Source organism: Sus scrofa, chromosome 5 (genome assembly GCF_054392235.1).
Source record: "Sus scrofa isolate SSC_HxYL_T2T_F1_AM1 chromosome 5, Sscrofa_HxYL_maternal_Yorkshire_Landrace_v2.0, whole genome shotgun sequence".
NCBI classification, from domain to species: domain Eukaryota; kingdom Metazoa; phylum Chordata; class Mammalia; order Artiodactyla; family Suidae; genus Sus; species Sus scrofa.
Window position 1 is genome coordinate 99,719,391 of NC_139387.1, and position 16,079 is coordinate 99,735,469.

At 36.3% G+C, this 16,079-nt stretch overlaps 1 long non-coding RNA gene across 1 annotated transcript in view; it reads right to left on the bottom strand.

Annotated features, from left to right (window-relative positions):
• LOC146403585 (uncharacterized) overlaps positions 1-16,079 on the bottom strand; it is a 276,598-nt gene that overhangs the window by 243,012 nt on the left and 17,507 nt on the right. The window contains exon 2 of the long non-coding RNA XR_014804489.1: positions 15,036-15,199. This is a non-coding gene — a long non-coding RNA (uncharacterized LOC146403585). The remainder of the gene's footprint in view (positions 1-15,035; positions 15,200-16,079) is intronic.

Genomic DNA, 16,079 nt, shown 5'->3' on the forward strand with positions numbered 1-16,079 from the left:
CTAAGTCAAACCTTGCTCTCCAGCTAATTTTAAAACATCTTTGTAAAGTGCTCTTGAAAACACTTTCAGCTAAAAGCCTCAAAGCCTCATACCAAAAACAGAAAAGAAAAAAGGAAAGTAAAAAAAAAAAAAAAAAAAAGAGAGAGAGAGAAAAAACAGGTTCTTAAAGGTGCAGCTTGAAAACTGATTGTTAGTACTACAAAAGAAATAAAAATAACCTGGATACACAATTTCCTTCAAAATAAAATTCTGGATATTGGACACTGAGTACAAATGGGGGAGTTTTATTATTTCCCATAGAAGTGACGAGAAATACATAAGGGTATTTTCTTTCTTTAGGTATCAGTGTACTAAGCTTCCAGGGAACTTTTCTAAAACGATATTTTAAAGCTAAAAACCATATTTACTTTTTTTGGGGGAAAAAAAGCATTTCCTCTGGCTGGTGAGAGTAAAAATAAGGTTCCTCCAAAATACCCAAGAAGAAAGGAAAATAACTTTTACCTTACTAGTGAGGGTAAAAATTTGCAATGAGGAGGGATGGGGCAAAAGTTTAAATCATCACTTTGAATTTGTCAGACAGAAGCGAAGAATCAACTTTCAACTCTTAACATCAACCTTCCTGGTTTTCCTGTAATTTTTCGAAAAGACCTATTTCATAGCAGAATGTCTCTCTTTACTACTTTTCTCGATTGAGGATTTGTACTGAAAGAGATTCCTTTGTTCTCAATGGGATGGTGCATGCTCCTTAATCTGCTTCATTACGGCCACCACACAGGTTAGAACATGAGGGCAGAGAACACAAACATGGGTCTTATTCATCTCTGTGTTCCTAGAGCTTAGAACAGTGGCTGACATATAACAGATCTTCAATAATTAATTACTGAATGTTAAAAACTGTCTTTGATTAGTGCTTTATTCTCTGTCTGTCACAGGCGGTGTACCTCTAAAAGGCAAAAAAGCACCTATGCATTTACTCCTGAACTGTGTTTTACACTTCCCTCGAACTTTTACAACTGTGATTAGAATCTTCATAAAATATTTGTAATGGAAAAGAAGAAATATGGTGGTTGTAGTGGTGAGTTAGAGGAAGAATTAGCATATCTATGAAGCATAGGCAGCAGATCAGATTAATGAAGACTGTTTTAAAAGTCTAAGAGGTTTTAAAAAATGGTTACAAATTCTTTGACACTCCTCTCTCAAGAGATGGAGTCAAATTCCCTTCCCATGAATATATGTTATTTGTTTTTAACAGACAGATTGCTGAGGAAGAATTACTGCTTGACTTCCAAGACTAGGAGATTGAAGTTACCACAGTTGCTGTCTCTCTCAACACTCACACCTTGACCTGCAATGACCACCCTACACCAGTTATCCTGGAGAGATTGCATGGAGAACACTTAAGAAGAGAGAGATGGCCAACTACTGCCAGCCTAGGTGCCTGACATGAGAGAAAGGACATCTTGAAAATCAGTCCAGCACCATCTACTATCTAACTACAACCATAGGACAGGCCCTGAATGAGAACAACCAGCCTGGGTCTAGTTGACCCCTGAAGCCATGAGTGACATAACTGTTTAATGCCATGAAGATTAGGTTGGTTTGCTACCAGCAGTGAATAATAGAGTAGACAACAGTGTGTTATTTTGCCAGGAAGGAAATAGGTTCAAACAGCAAAACAGAAAAAGATGCTATGGAGTGGCCTAAAAAAATTTCATGGAAGCAGTAGTATTAGAAGAACTGCTTGAATGAACTCTATTACTTTCAAAAGAGAAAACAAATTCAAGACCTGAACAGAAGACCCTGTAATATTTTAAAATAAATCAGATCTCAAAGGGCTGTTCCAGGTCTAAGCACTGGCATGAATGAATGAGACAAAAATAAATGAAGATGAATGACTACATGAATGAGTGAAGTGTTCCTCTAGACTGAGATGCTATTTATGCCCACAGATAGCATTAAAAGCATTCCTCTGGTCTGGGATGCTATTCATGCATAGTTCTTTGATTTCATGGCACTACTGTGATAGCAAACAAGTAACACAAGGAGTATGTGTTGATCGAGTCAAAAGGATGGTGTAGAAGTTGCAGTTTTTCCTGTCTCTCCTTCTTCTGCTGGTGGTTCATTTCAAGTTCCCTAGTCTCAATAGCCTTCACATAGTAAGGAATGTGCTACATTGTGGAAGCTCAGAACTGTAAGTTTTGCTGCTTTTCATTCCCCTTGAGCCTGAGCACCAGCAAGTGAGGATCTTCATTACTGTCATAATGAAGTTTCATGTAAGCCGTGTCACTTGGAACCAAGACTGGATTCCAGATTTATGATTTCTTGTTTACCATAGTTGCATAACCTAATTGCATAACACTTATAAAACACCTTGTAAAAAAGCTACTTCTGAGCTTTTATCTCTCTCTTCATTGCACCATCGGGCTGACTAGACAGAGGCTACAGTGAAGGCCTACAGCCCGTAATCCATCACATCTTTATTGGATAGTCCCAGGCCCATCCTAGATAAGACTAGAGCATATTTATCTACTGGAGAGTAGTCTGACCCCCTTTTCATGGGCCATTTATCAAATGTATCCTTTTGAGCCAGAAAGACCTCTCACTTCTCACATCTTCCTATAGGCCTTCTACTTGGAATTCAGAGTTACCTTTTTAGATGACTTGCCAACATCAAAATTTTATTTTTCATGTTTTTTAAATGCCTTGAATACAGTAAACAATGCCTTAACGTGGCATTCTTCTTTGCCTATGTTCTGTTATTTGATATATTTTATATTATAAACTTTTTGATGGAAAGGTCAATGTCTTTGAATTTATAGAGCAATATAGCACCAAATTAAAATCATATTTACTAATAATTGTCTAGGAATGATCACACTTGTCTGTCCTCTCTAATTAAAAAAATGAAATCACTATACTGAGGCCTTCCTCATACTGTTTTACAGTCCTTCTTCTCTTCAATATTTAAATTTTATCAATTAATTTCGTCTTTAACTCTTAGTCTGTTTCTAAAGAGAGAGTCTTTTCTACATAAGATACAGTAGAGCTCTGTTAAACTGTGCCTCCTTTGCCTTTTCACACAAAATGAATATAGAAATTTAAGAAGAAATAAAACTCCACAGAGAAAGAAACTAATCAGCCATACTTAATGACTTAAAGAAGGCTCAAGAAAATCGGGGTTAAACCAAGGTAAACTTGCCTGCAGGCCCATAAACGACCTACATCATACTGGCTATTGGGAAATGTCACCCCTTTGCCTAAAAAATAGTAATAGGGAATCCATTTTACGCTTTGTGTTTTTATTAAGTCCACTGCTGCTTCTCATTTCCAGGACTCAGTCACTGAACCTACTCACCTTTGCTAGAGGGACATGTGGCTTTGGACAGAGCTCTGGGCATACTTGTTTGTATTCTAATGGCTGGCCATTAGACAGCTTGGTGGACTGTGGCAAGCAAACAGAATTGTTTTCTACCAATTCTGTTTTCAGCAAAGAATTATTTTTAATTCCCCTGTCTTGTGTGTTGCCAAAATTCTTAAAATACTGTTCATGGAGATTTTTTTGTTACCCGCCTTGGAGCCCAGATGTAGGAACCAAGCCAATGCAGCTGGTGTAACTTGGCTGACTCTCATAGATAATTCAGTGTTTGAACAGTCTTCTTTTTTTTTTTAATGTTGTTATTATTTTGGAAAATTTTGGAGTAAATGCTTATGGATATAAAGTGTAAAGGTTGAGGCACTAGCAGCAATACAGGCTAAAGGTCTCCTATCTCTCTTTCCTGTAGGGACTTCATCAAGCTGGGCAAATATAAAAATCAAAAATAAAATCACAGCTCTTTTAAAAACTCCTGTACCAAATTTGCCCCTGAGCTTTAGACACAGACTTGTTAGGGAAGGCAAAAAAAGGGGGAAGATATTCTTTTTGCTTTATCTTTTTTTTTTTTTTTTGCAAGAGACTTCACTACGTTATGAATATAAACATATCAACTCAACACTGACATGTTATAAAGCAAGAGAATTTTAGGAGTGAAAAATATTCAGAAATTCCAACACAAATCCCAGTGATGCTTAGGGCAGTGAAAATGATTTTACCCTAGGCTTCTGCTAAATTCTGGCACCACATTTACTACTTAACAAAGCAATTGCATTTTATAGCTGACACTGTATTATACTGATATGGCATGAACATAATATTAATCTCTCTGACCTACATTCAAATTTGCATTCTTCCATGAAATATGATGGGATAATCATAGCAACTATTGGTTGAGGGCTTACTGAATTGTGCTATATGTGTTACATGGATTAACTCATTTAATTCTCTCAGTAAATAAATGATGAAGGTGCAATTACTATGCCTATGATACCAATAAGGAATCTCCAACCCAAAGAATTTAAGTGATTTACCCAAGAACGCACAGCTAGAAAGTAGCAGATCTGGGGTTAGAACCTAACCATCTATTTCCAGAGCCTGTCTCAGAAACATGACATTCTGCCCCCCTTCCAAGGACTGCTAAGATGCAGGGATCTGCACACAACTATTGTCATGCACACAGGAGAGTGTTTTGCTTTTAGACATTGCTATTAAGTATGTTATGAACAAAGAGTTTAAGAATGGACTACTCAGCTATGCTGTGAATTCATCTCCTCCTGAAGAAAAACTGCCTATTTGCTTTACGCTTTCTCAACAGACTAGCTAATCTGAAAAACAAATAAAAGCGGTATTAATGATGCATAATTACTTGACGTGCATCCCTTCCTTGATTCATGTATGTTTTATCAGAAACCAACAGAGCCTAAAGCTCAAGGGCTAAGTAATATAAGAAATTCCCATGTTAGAATGAATTTCAGAGTTCAGTCTCAGTTGGGAGGTATTTCACCTCACTTCAAACACATATTTCTCTGTTTCCATCTACTGCACTTATGCAAATTGTTAGCTAACTTTTAAGAAAAGTTATTAAAATTTCCTTGCAACAGCTTATTTTAGAATTCCCCAGCTTTTTTCTTTTTTAATCTCTTTAATAACTCAATCACAGTATTAATATAAAACAAACTAGAGTATCCTCTCTCATTTGTTTGTAGAGTGATGTAACACTTCCTTCTAATGCCCCCTTAAATTCTAATAACATCCTACTTGTATGAATGAAGCTGTTTTCAAAACTTAAAAAGCTGTAAGATCCATGTAGAAAAAAGGGGGCAGCATTTTAATAGCAATACACATTCATATTAGCCAGAAAGTTTAGTGTTGCACCAAATTTTCCAGGCCACATGGAAGTAAAAAGAAAGGCATGTGAGATAATATCGCCAATGTGAAAATAGCTTTTATGACTGGAAAATATTGATGTTCTCTATTCTGAGGGTCTTCAAGTTATTCAAAAATAGCATCAATAGGTCTCCCCCTTAAATTAATTAGGTATGATCTTAATCAGGAGCAAGCTGTCTTTGAACCTTATGGATGTAACTTATGTAAACATAACAGCAAAATAAAGGAAGGACAAGGGACAAATCATAAACTTTAGGCGGGCAAAAAATATAGAGACTTGTTGCAAATATGTAGCTTCCTCCAATATGGACTATTTTGTACACATTGTTACTGCAAAAGCCATTAATGTTAGGGTATGTTCTGGAGTTTAAGTGTCAGATAATAAACACTCTAGTTGGAACTGGAAATAATGATACAACATCATGAAATCATCATGATATGACACTAAAACATTAGTGGACACATCATGAAGTAATCACAATTTGCAACTGAATCATTTTCTCATTTTGCAAAGGATTTGGCAAAACATAACTCGAGAGCAACACTGTTTTTCAGGGGGAGCTTGGGAAAACAATTGGAGTAAGCAACAGAGAAAGGGTTACAACATTCATTTAAATGCATGTGGAGTGTCTTAGGATCATAATTAGAATCTCATATTTTTTCTGGCTTTTAGTCAGCAACTTTGTGCTCATCTAATATAAAACATAAGTGGAAAAATTTTACCCATGTTCATAAAAAGCAAATATCTTGAAGTACTTGACGAACTCAAGCACTGAATATTAGTGCAGGCCTGTTTCAAAAATAACCACTGAACCAATCCCATTACTGGGAGGACTGCTGCACTCTACAATTATGTTTGACAGTTTTTTCAGATCTTTCCTCCTCCAAATTATCTATATTTGAGCGAAAGCCAGAGGGCTATCTTGAAAATTGATTTTTAAAATATGAATGTGCTTTTGTGAGGTATCAAACCTGATGTGTCATAAGCAGAGGACTCTGACAGGCATAAAAAATAATGTTTAAAGGAAGATTGCTTGAAGCAATGTCTTCAAACATATCTGTTATGATACATGAATATCTAATGAATAAGTAGCCATTAGTAAATTTATAAAAGCCTTCCCATTGACACTGATGTTCTGTACTTAAGGTTATTTATTTAACAAATACCTAGTATTTTCCAGCAAATATTCATTCAACAAACCTTTGGGAAATTGTTATGTGGTGGGCACTACACAAAGCACTGGGAATGCAAAGAGCAAAAGATAGTCTCTTGTCCATGAGATAGCCAATCTATTGTAGAGACCTATATATACAACTTCATAAAATATAGTCTATTATTCATTACTATTTTTTAAAATTGGGTAAAGTAATAAACCATAATTGCTTATAATACAATTCTCCAAATTGTGTTCATACATGCTCTTGCATCCAGTGAATCTCTAATGACATAATTTTTTAAAAAAATTTTATGGCCAAACCCAAAGCATATGGATATACCCAGGCTAGGTATATATGAGCTGATCCTTTAACCCACTGCACTGGGCTGGGGAGTGAACCCATAGCTCTGTAGTGACATGAGCCACTGCAGTTGGATTCTTTTTTTTTTTTTTTTTTTTTTTTTTGTCTTTTTAGGGCTGCACCCACAGTACATGGGGGTTCTCAGGCTAGGGGTCAAATCGGAGCTGTAGCCATTGGCCTGTGCCACAGCCACAGCAAGATCCAAATTGCGTCTGTGGTCTACACCACAGCCGACGGCGATACTGGATCCATAACCCACTGAGCGAGGCCAGGGATCGAACCTGCATCCTCATGGATGCTGGTCATATTTGTTTCTGCTGAGCTATGACAGGAACTCCTGCAGTTGGACTCTTAACCCACTGGTCTACAGCGGGAACTCTATAATGAGATAAATTTTAATTTTCAGTTTAAGAACATTATTACCTATTCATCAGCTAATGCTGATACTTAATAAACTTTTCTGCTTCACATATGTCCTTGGCTCTTAGAGACTATTATCTCTGTTGTAGAAACAAAAATTTTAAATATTTTAAAATATCATTCCTATTACCATGTCATGCATGTATTCCTAACCCATAGATAGGGAGAGTAACACAGGTATTAGCATAATATATAGGAGGCAGAGTACTGAGAAGGGAATATACAAAGAATACCATGAACTAATAAACATGCAGATCAACTCCTAGACTATACACTGAGAATCAAACACAGACAGTCACATCCAGCAATATCACATGTATGAATGAAATTTACATATTGCAAATGAAAATACATGTTTCAGAGTTAAATTTCAGATCAGATTTAATTTTTCTGTCTAGATACTTCATTAAAGGTTAAAATATATTTTTCACTCACTTGGCCTTTTTTCATACAACTAGAGTTTATTACTCCAGCCATAATATTGCAAAGACTTCTGAATTCTATATTACATGCATTTGGGGTATGTTTGGGTAGACTTATTTCCTATTGTTTAATTTTCCTCGGTTCTGTTTTTCCCCATATATATTTTTTTTAATTTACTTTTGACTTTTATTTTTAAAATAATTATATATACACTACAAAAAACAAAGATGGGAGATGAAATAATTTCCTGTTTTTCATGTTTCCGGCCAAGTAAAGAAAGAACCACATCCTTATCAGTCCATAGTGATAACAGTTATCATTCATTGAGCTCTTAGTCTACAATGCTCCTTGCTATGTTTGATGTTTCCTTCCTTTGAAGGTGCAGAATGACTGCAACTTTGGGTCTCTCTCTGAGCCTTTCTCATTCCATCCCTGAAAAAGGATAGTAATTTGTGAGACTCTGAATTTGGGAGGAATAATTGATAGACCCAGCTCCACCCTCTTTCTCTGAGGAATGAGCTTCAGGCAGAGAGCACATGACTGCCCTACTCAGAGCATGTGACTGCAATGAGTGCTGTTTGAGGCTGGATGGATAAATCAGCCTCATTCTAGAGTATGGTTAGAGAGTTTATTTGGTTTTCACATATGCCTTCCAGCCTGGCCTCTATAATGAACATGGAAGCTATACTGACCTCTATGTTTAATCCTTTTTTAAAATATATTTACCCGATTTTCTTAGCCATGACATCAAAGGTGAGATTGCTGAGTCCAGTGCTAAATAATACCTCTCTTCCCTGGCTGGGTTCAAAGCAAGTTGAGAACCCCACGCCAGACACTGAGCTAAGTGGGTTATACACATGATCCCAATTTATTCTTCACAATAGCACTATAAATGAATGACTTCACATTTTGGAGAGAAGGAAACTCAAGTTTAGACAATTTAACACACTTGCCCAAAGCTGCAGTAACAGAATTGGGCTTTAAACCCAGATCCAACTCTGGGGCTATAAATCTTCACCACTATGCTATATGACTCAACTGAAATTCCTACTAGAACGAAATTAGCAGAAGCTATAGGTAGAACCAAGGAATGACTGAATGCATACCTGCCCACCCTGAGTCAGGCTTCACAAAAGAATAGATGACGTTATTAAAGAGGGCACCATCACAAGAAAATAGCGATTTCAAGGAGAATGACTGATAACTACTTTGATTATAGTAGTTCTCCCTTGCCTTTGGGTTAAAAGTCAGAATTCTGGCTGCTTTCTCTAGAATTAAAAACCAGCAAATTCAGAATGTCACCTGTTTTATAAGCCCTAAAGCATAGCCTTGGTAGAAGGCAGGGAAAAAAATGATCTGCAATTCATTTCAGCCAGGTGAGTGACAATGCTTGAATCTGCACATTGTTTCATCTGTGAGTTCTCTTGTCTATTCTTTTTTTTTAATAAAATGTTTTCAATCAAATTAGGAGATCGGAGCTCAAACTAAGGAAAGAGAATACCTTGGCTCGTCTATTTTCTCCTACAATGACAGAACATTAACTTAACTACTTTAACCTAAGCAAATAAAAACATATTTGGCAAAAAACTATGAATTTGAACTACTTCAGTTCTTAAAATAACTTGATGCCATTTTACTTCTCTTCTTTCCTTTCCAGTTGCTTATTTTATCTCTGAAACTCTGGAATGTTCTTTCCCAAATTAACTGTCTCTTATTAGAAAGAAAAAACAAGAATTTCTTTTTTTCTTATTACCACCTTTTCCTAGTAATTTTTCAATAATTGTGGTCACCTTAAATAAGAACATAGCTAGAAAAGAAGTCTTTTTGATGACGGTGGAGTCTCAGTTTACCTGAAATCACTTTCTAAATTTGTTTCTTTTTCCTTTTTGGCAGATTTGTTATAGCTGATCATACTAATGTTGCAAGCCTTAGAAGTAAGGAGGAGCTGAATTGGAACAGATGAAAAAGAATTTTTGTGTATCTGATTTGCCATAGGAAATGATGCAGGGTTAAGGATGATGAAAATAGTCACAAGGAAACTGGCACAACATTAGATAATACTATTAAAATAACTACATAGTAATATGTAGCTGTTGCTGAGAGCTAAAAATATTTTTGGAATTTTTTTTTCATTTAGTATCCTAAGATTCCAAACCCTTTATAAACATGGTGGGAGTTTTAAAATTTTATTTACTTATTATTTATTTATTTAAAATGGGTCAAGTGTATTGTCAAATATTTTGAATATTTCATATAGATTAAATAATGTTTCTGAGTTTTTTTTTTCCTAAAGAAGTTCTGGCAACTTTTTAAAGCCTATTTCACTTCAAAGAGTAACGAGAAAAAACACTTACTCTCTCGAGACGGTTTCAATGACTATTCCAAATAACTTTTTATAAAATACCACAGAATTGGGGGAATGCAGGAAAGAGAGGAATAAAACATCAACCTCCTTGTAATGCCAAAGAATGTCTATTATTATTACTATTTTTTGGCCATGTCTGAGGCATGTGGGAGTTCCCAGGTTGGGCAAGGAAACCTACCCCACAGCAGCAACCCAAACGATTGCAGTGACAATGTCAGATTCTTAACCCACTGCACTGCAAGGGAAATGTATTATTACAATAATAACAACTGTATTATTTATTGATACAGATTACAGAATCTAGTCTTCCAAAGAGTGTAAATTATCAATAAAAATATTGGCTCAAGCAGTTTAAAAATGTGTATTTCACATTTTAAACTGGTTGTGCATCACTTTGTAAGTGATATCTCAGGTTAGTTTTCCTTGTAAACAGATACTGAGACTCTCTAACAATCCTGTGCTTATAGAAGTTCACTGGGGAGGACTCAGGAATAACACCTGCAAGGCAGTAAGGGCAGCAGGATTAGGCAGAGGGAGAAGCTGATCTGCATACCGGTGTCACAGAGATTTCATCCAATCTCCCTGAAAGCTCTGGCAGTAGGTTGACCCTTCAGAGACATTTCACAAGGAGACAAAGTGTTGAGTTAGCGTAGTCCCATTTATATACAGAACAGTCATTGGAGGCAGACACCACCCCTGCAAGGCAGACCCTTTTGGTTGAGGGCAGTTCCCAGCTAGGGCCTCTGTGACAAATATTCAGGCTGCTGAGAGAATAAATGCCTCAGCACTGAAAGAAGGCTCAGGCAGAGCATTACCCAATGTACATCACCCACAACACTGAAAAAAAATAACTAAAAGACCTGGGATAATTTGCATCATTTTTATAAGTGCCGCACTTCCAACCAAATCTTCACTCTATTGTGGAAGGTCGTGTAATACCATAGTTTCCAAGTGAGTGTACATCAGTTACTTAAAAAGTAACATAATAATTTTTTCTACTGTTAAATTTTAAAAAATATTGTTTTTAATCTAAAATAATTCTCAGTGTCTTCAGTAGGGAAATTATTTATAGCATAAGTACCAGAGAATGACTTTGTGCTACTATTTTATACGCAAAGCATGGTCCTTCACTTTGCTAATGCTGTATTTCAAAGATTTCTATTACATTTACCAAGCACTTACTTCATGCCAGAATTGTGCTAGAAAGGAGAGTTAGAGGAATGAAAGTCCTGCCCCACTGGCTACTGAAAAGGTTATAATTGAACAGATAATTGCAAACCACTGTGACAAGTGCTTTGCTAAACATATCATAAAGTGCTATTGCCAATATGAACTATCTAAACCAAACCAGACCTATATTTTAACCACTTAACCATGGGAGGGCTATGGTAGGGCCAAATCCAGATGCAGAAAGAAGAACAGAAAGGAGCTGTATAGTTGTGCTATACTCACAGTTCCCTGGGGAGAACACAGCACTCCACTTAGGGCCACTCCATTCAAGTCACAAGGCAGGGGGAGGAAGAAAATGGAAGAGCAGGACAAGGCACGCAGGCTTAGGACTGGGTAACTTGAATAACTTTAGAGAGCTCTGGGAAATGGGGGCTGTCCTGGGTTGTCTGGTACCTGGGCCTGGAGCAATTAGGGGGTGTGTATGGTGGCTCAACAAGGGAGATGGTTGGGAATGTGAATTTAATCAGCAGCTTAAAAAGGCAAACTGACTGGCCTTTAGCCAGGTCTTCTAAAGTGAGTCAAGGCATTATTTGCAAAAAGCTGTATGACAACATGATTGGGAGGAGGGAAATCTTAGGGATGATTATTTCCCAGAAAGTCTCACTGAAGCTGAGCTTTGAAGGAAGGTTTGTGTACACCCTCATTACGTAGGATGGGTTCATGACAGTCATCACCCACTCAGAGACACAATGATGACAGTAGAAATTAACTAATATTTACCTGTTTAATAGCAAAGCAGGATACAGATGTAAGATATCACTATTATTATTAATATAAAATAATTGGTCTTTTCTCTTCAAAGACTTTTGCAACTTTTCTATAAAATAAATTGATCTGATCAGCTGTAATGTTAGACAGTAATGACGGATAGCGAACAACTAAAAATGTTTTGGTAAGCATTCGGTTTCTTCATTGCTTATTTACCTAGGCAAAGAACACTACGACCATACCTATTTGAAATCCAAATTAAAATGAAAGGTTCTTTTTGATTACAGGAAAGACGACTGGCTAGTGACAAAGCTGTCAAAAGTTGACAAGGTCACCATCTCTTTCTGCTCTAAATATAGCAAAATCCTAGTCCTTATCCTATGTTTTCTATATCCATTGATAACATTATTTTCTTCCAAGATGTTCAATTATCTTTGTCTCTTGATTTGCCTCTTTCTAGTCCTCCTTCATTTTACTTCTATTGCCACAATTTTTGACACTCTCCGTAAAGCCTCCAATTAAAATCCTTATCTTGGTTTGTCTCTCAATCTCTCTGGAATATGCTCTCTTATAAGCTTCCTAACCAGTTCCCTGCCTTATTCTGTCTCCCCTAAAACCCATGCCATGTGCAACCTTGACAAACTACCTGCATTAACTCTCTAAAACACAAGGCTAATCACAACTTAGAAAATTTAGATGGCTCATGGCTGTTATGACTCTTTCTTTCTCTCTTTCTTTCTTTCTCTCTCTTTCTTTCTTCCTTCCTTCCTTCCTTCCTTCCTTCCTTCCTTCCTTCCCTTTTTTTGCTACACCCATTGCATATGGAAGTTCCCAGGCCAGAGATCAAATTCAAGCCACAACTGTGACCTAGACCACAACTACCAGCAACATCGGGTCCTTAATCTGCTGCATCATGCTGGGGATTGCGCCCACGCCACCTCAGAGACAACTCTGGATCTTTAACCTGCTGTGCCACAGCAGGAACTCCTTCCCAGATTTCTTTATGGAACTATCTTACTCATTCTTCAAAACTATCTTGAATTATACCTCCTTTCTAAGTCTCCTTTTAAATTCTGTTAGAATGAACCTAGCATCAAGTACAAATACACCTGTAATTTTTATCGTAGGATTTCTTATGTTTCTCTCCCTCTGGTATGTTTTCTTCCTTCTCGAACTCACACTAGACCTCTTGTAAAAATTGTGTACATATTAAATTATTGCCAATACTATTGTTAGTACGATTATTCATTAATGAGGGACAATGGGCTGCAATGCAGACTTTGAGAAGAAAATGGTAGATCTGTATATATTTATACAGGAAGATGTTCAAAATGTCTTGCTAATTTAAAATGTAATTTATGGAGTACTGTATATATTATGATGCTTTGAGGAAAAAAACACATAAACACTATGCTTAAATATGTGTAAAAATTTATAGAAAGATACACAAATAACTATAACAGTGGTTACTTGAGGAAAATGAGAAATGAGTGAAGAAATAGAGGACTTTTCCTTTTAACTTTTTCTTATACACAGTTTGTATTTTTTTCATAAATATGAAATACTTTCATAATTTAAACAGTAACTAAAAAGTTACTTTTCATGGTTTATCTTCATTTTCTTGGAAATCTGCCTCCCCAAAGACTAAATTCCTGAAGGTGTGAAGTTGACCCTCAGCTGTGCATGCAATTGTAGCCATTTTTACGACTGATCTGTTTACACTGTCTTTCTCTCAAGCTTGACATCTTAACTGAGTCTTGTTGGTTTGACACGAGCTGTTTCTAAGCCATTACTGGTTAGTGATCAATAACAGTATATAGTCCTTTGAGTAAATATTTCTCTGTAGATATCCAGAAAGGTAAATTAAAATTCTTATCACAGAGCAGCAAGAATAGTTCTTAGAAGCAAGGACTAAAGTTTAATATTCAAGTTAAGAGTTTGTTTTCTGGTTTTACTCATAAGAAGAGGAAAAATGTGGTCAACGAGATGGTTTGGTTTTTCTAAGATCTTTTTTACCTAAACTAGGTAGCTCACTGGATCTCTGAGGTTATTAATTTAACCAAAAGGGCATTTAGCTTCCTCTGCTTTACCTCTCTAAATTAAGAAAAAAGGTAATAATTCATGAATGTCTGCACGGATGCAGCTACTCCCCAGGCTCTTATTTTTCCATGCCATAGCTAATTAAGTTGGTCAATGGTTCACAGTCTTGGTCACAAACTTCTCAACTGCCAGCTTCCTGTACTGAGGGTGGGGGAAGATTACCAGGCTGCCTTTAAGGATTAGTAATGTAAATACTGAGTCCTATGGCCCAGAAAAGTCTTACATAAAAATTTCAAAGAGTATGGGGGAAAAAATTTAGAAGAACTTTCTTTCTAAGACACACATTATGAAAAGCCACTCAAATATCCCATTTTGGTAGCAAGAACATTTTTGCTGATTTTTACTGCAAATTGCCATAGATAACATGGTAATTACGTATGTTGAAAATAGTCTAATTCTGAGTCACTCAGTAAGGATTAAAGAAAAAAATGATGGTGAAAAAATCTATTGGAAAATCTTGCATAGAAATCCTTTCAAAATAGTGCCCATCTTTTTCTAGGAGAGTCTTTCTTTGCTCAGGGTCATTTGATTGAAAAGCTGATTTCCCTAAGCATCTGTTTTATTTCTTAGAGGAGTCATGAATTTTTAACTCATTAAAAGATTGTAAGCCTAATACAAATAAAGTAGGTTATGGGATAAATTATTAAAGGGAGCATAGATATTCAGAGCACATGGTTATATTTTATAAAAAATAAAAGTGAGTTAGAACATATGAACAGAGAAATAAGTGGTGGAATAAAGAGAATATGGAAGAGAGTGGTAGGGAAATGGTTACTGGGAGCAAATACTCCACAAAGAGAGTGAAGAGAGCATTTTATTAGGGGTGGAAGAAGACCCTGATTCTAAAATCTTTCTTTTTGACTCAGTACCAAGGTAAAAAGAAAATCCGAGACCTCAACTCTAAAGCTCATGTTCCTACCAAGATTTATGAGCATTGCTTGGCATTTAGTGCTTGTGTAATCAGTGCTTACTGCATTTCAGCAATACAAGCTGATAAAAGCAATGACCTACCATTGATGGAAACAGTCTGGTATTCCAGGAATTTCCTGATTGAGTGTGCAGAGGTCTCCCATCTTCTTTTGACTCTCTGTTTTCTTAACTAAAAAAGAGGGCATTTCTTCCACTGTGGAGATGGAAACAAGAAGAGTGGCTTTTCTTGTCAGCTTCTCTCTTTCCTTCCCATCAAGAAATAAAAACACATGAAAAAAATTTTAAGTGGAGGCCCTTTCAAGGTCCAGCTAAGAATTCTAAGAAATTAGAATGTTGGACTCAGAAAGAAAATGTGGCTCTCTTTGACTATCCTCAAAGGACTTAGGAAAATAACTCCCTGTGTATTTCTATATCCCAACAGCTGTAAGTATGAAAAGGAGGGGATGGTGGTGAATCTCGTCTATCTGTTCACTATTACAGTTTACGGTTCATAGTTTTAGAACATAGAAAATAAATACCTATTTGTGGAATGAATGGATGAGTACTTAGACATTTCAATGCTTATAACAACTCCTAAAATGTTAGTAACTATGAGAAAAGTAAAATTATTGTCTTCAAGGATAAAACATTGATTCATATTCGAAACAAATACAATCTTAATGTAGAATTTTTTTCGGCCTTTTTCAGGGCCACACCTGTGGCATATGGTGGTTGAATTCAAGATGCAACTGCTGGCCTATGTCACAGCCACAGCAACATGGGATCCAAACCACATCTGCGACCTACACCACAGTTCACAGCAATGCCAATCCTTAACCCACTGAGCAAGGCCAGGGATTGAATCTGCATCCTCATGGTTCCTAGTCAGGTTTATTTCCACTGAGCCACAATGGGAACCCCTTAATGCAGAATTTTGATTGAAGAAATAAATTTAAGATCTTTAAGACCATGTGAAAAAAATATATTTGAAATGGTAAGTTGTTACATAGTCATTGGAGTTACAATGGTTTGTTGAATTTAATTTCAATACATAGTACCAAATAATACCCAATTCCTCAGATTTGTTTTGGGTCAAATAATATTAACAGAGGGGATAGAATATGCAGGTTATCTGTTGAAGTGGTT